The 3,381-nt window shown below is 34.4% G+C and overlaps 1 non-coding gene across 1 annotated transcript; it reads left to right on the top strand.

The window, feature by feature from the left end:
* Positions 1-971: 971 nt before the first annotated feature.
* Positions 972-1,075, top strand: LOC111719034. Its single transcript, XR_002769347.1, has one exon. It is a non-coding gene; the product is annotated as a U6 spliceosomal RNA (small nuclear RNA).
* The last annotated feature ends 2,306 nt before the right edge of the window (positions 1,076-3,381 follow it).

Raw genomic sequence — 3,381 nt, 5'->3', positions numbered from 1 at the left:
TGCTTAGGCACAGAATAGTATTTTGAGAAATTATTCTAACAGCAGATTGGAGACAGCATGAAATGATGACTGCTGGCATTGGGGTTGGGAAAATTTGGTTTCAAATTTTATCCCTGGTGCTATGTGATGCTCAGACAAATAATTTAGCCTCTGTTTACCTTGGGGGAAATCCTTAGGATTTAGCTAAGTTCTTTGCTATTCTCTGGGTTGATGAAGGAAAAGAAACAAATAAATGAATGAATAAATAAATAGACAGTAGGAATGAAAAAGAGCAATTGCCAATATTTAAAAAATGATGGCAAAGAAGAAAGAAGTAGAAAAAAAGATGAAGAAAAAGATGATGATGATGATGATGATGGCAAAGATGATGGAGACTCTGGCCACTCTTCAGATGAAGAAACAACAGAAAGGGAAGGAATCAAAATTGGTGTCAAGGTGAAAAAGGAAATGATGGTGTTGTTGACCTGGTAGTATAATGGATAAAGTGCTAAACTTGGATTCAAGAAAATATAAGTTCTATTCCACTATATAATATCAAGAAATCATTTGATCTTTCTCAGACGTTTTACCCTCTATAAAATGAGAACAGCCATACCACTTTGATCTCACAGGATTTTTCTGAGGATCAAATGAAATGATAATTGTAAAGCACTTTGCAAAGTATTTTTTTAAAAACTAGATTGATTATTAAGTATAGAAGTCAGAAAATAGATTTATTTGAGGAAAGAAAAATCCAAACATTACCTCTGTTGTTATTTCTTTTCTAAAACTTTGGTATTTCTGCTACTTTCTTATTTGTTCTTCAGATCCTGCTCTGGCTATGTTCTTTGTATCCTAACTTAGAACCTTTCAATCTTTCATTTTTCTTCAGTTTTGGTAATTTCCTACACACACATTTTCTGGCCCATATTTGAAAAAATATGGCAGTATTTTTGATGACTTTCAAACACTACAGATCATACCTGTGGCTGGTGGCTTTAGTAGCACATATACTAAAATCAGAATGATTCAGACAATATTAATATGGTCCCTGCACAAAAATGACATACAAATCCATGAAGCATTCCATATTTTTACTTTATACTTAGAGAATCCTAGAGGATCAATGAAAAACTACTTGAAATAGTTAACAACTTTAATGTAATTGAAAGATATAAAATAAAGTCATAGAAATCATCAGCATTTTTATTCACCAACAAAGTCCAACAGTAAGAATCTAGAGAAATCCCATTTAAAATAAGTACAGACAGTATAAAATACCTGGAGATCTACTTGCAAGTCAAATCCAAGAACAATATGATACAATTTTAAAACACTTTTTACACAAAGACAGATCTAAAGAATTGAGAAAACATTCATTGTTAATGGGTAGGCTAAACCTATACAAAACAATGGAAATTCTATCTATATTGATCTATTTATTCAGTGCCCTTTCAATCATGCTACCAAAAATATTTTATAGAACTAGAAAAAACAAACAAAATTCATCTAAAAAATAAAAAGTCAAGAATATCAAGGGAGTTAATGAAAAAAAATGTGAAGGAAAGTTACCTAGTCACACTAAATCTTAAACTATATTATAAAGTAGTTCTCATCAAAGCAACTTACCATCTCACATCAGATTGTCTAATATGACACAAAAAGAAAATGTTAAATGTTGGAGGGAATGTGGGAAAATGGGGAAATTAATACATTGTTGATGGAGTTGTGAAACATTCTAGAAAACAATTTGGAACCATGCCCAAAGATCTATAAGACTTCAAAGAGCAGATTACCTCATCCCTCATCTCTAGTCCTTTAATACTGCAATATCATTACTAGGTCTGTAAAAAGAGAGAGAGAGAGAGAGAGAGAGAGAGAGAGAGAGAGAGAGGAAGATGTTATTAAAAAGGCAATTCTCGCTTTCCAAATTCCTCCTTACTGCCAACAAGATGTAAGAACAACCCTATGAAATTTTTATCCCATGATATAATAGGAAAGGTTATTTCTAGGGTGGGTCTACCTCTTATTTGTGTCTTTTTTAAAATATTGGACTTTATGAGATCTCAAATGACAGCTCATATTTTGTCCCCTTCCTGGGCACCAAGTCACAGCTACTTGTGGTAGCTTCACTGAGGTGAAGTTTCAGTAGAATTGAAAGCAGCAACATACTAGACTAGTGGCACAATTGTGTTATAGGCCAGAACTCTGTCCTTGAAAGAAGGATTCTTACAAGGTGCTAAGTGGAATTGATAAGACAATAGTTATCTAGTTTAGCATGGCGATTAATAGTTCTCTAGCTCAGTATGATTGATTTAATCTTGCAACAAATAATGGTTCCCTAGTGATATAATGATTGTCCCAGTTTATATGCTATATACTCTCAGCCAGAGACAGACTCAAAAGGGCTCGGAGACAAACTCGGAGACTTTGAGAAGATAGAAGACTGGAACCTGGAGCACCAGCTCTTGGACTGAGACCGACTTCAAGACAGAGACCATCTTGGTGGTCCTCCTGCCTCCCCCACAGAAACTAAGACACATTCCAGAGGACTTCAAGAAAGCTAGCCAAGTCCTAGGCAAAGAGACAAGACCTTGAAGGAGATAATAAAGAATTTGGTGATTACTCAGTTAAGATGAAGGCTGGTCCAGAGACCTCCAGAAAACCAACCAGAACACTACAGAATTACACATACCAAGCAGGAAAAAAACAGGAAGAAAAGAATTTGCCATTCATCAAACTCTATTAAATGAAGATGAAATATACACTAGCTAATGAGTAGCCCAAATAAGAGAAATGGTTAATAAGTTCAAATTGAAAAGTAGACATGCTAAGAGAGTGCGTACCTTCAGTGAATCCAAATGACTAGGGGGCACTTCCCAGAATACTGAAAGAAAAAATTGGTGTGATTCCTGAATCATGAATTCAAGATGGGCAAATGCCCTAATTTTCAAAAAAGAAAAGATAGGAAAAATTTTAAATTATAGGATGCAAGATTGACTTTCATTCTTAGAAAATTCCAAAGCATGAATGATTTTGATCATTAGAAGGGGAAGCAGTTATCACTACAAATCAATAATATTTCCAAAGTAAAACTAATGAAATTTCCTTTTTTGATGGTGCAATAAACTTAATCACCAGGTGGCACTAGCAACAATTATCCTGATCCTATTCAAATAAATAAATGTAGAGATAGGTCTTCTCATACTCATTCTCATGGTGATGTGCATTGATGCCACCAGGTAGCATTGCTCAGAAATTTCCAAATTCTTTGGTTTTCAAAGAGCAAATCACCTCATCCCTCATCTCTAGTCCTTTCTGCAAGTTGGTACCAAGAAACATGGCATTTGTGGGTTTAACTAATTAGATCAACTGCCTTCTTCTTAAACTTGCTGTTTTCAG

This window comes from Sarcophilus harrisii, chromosome 1, assembly GCF_902635505.1.
Source record: "Sarcophilus harrisii chromosome 1, mSarHar1.11, whole genome shotgun sequence".
Lineage (NCBI taxonomy): Eukaryota > Metazoa > Chordata > Mammalia > Dasyuromorphia > Dasyuridae > Sarcophilus > Sarcophilus harrisii.
The sequence above is the reverse complement of the archived record's forward strand: the minus strand, read 5'-3'. Positions and strand labels throughout refer to the sequence as shown.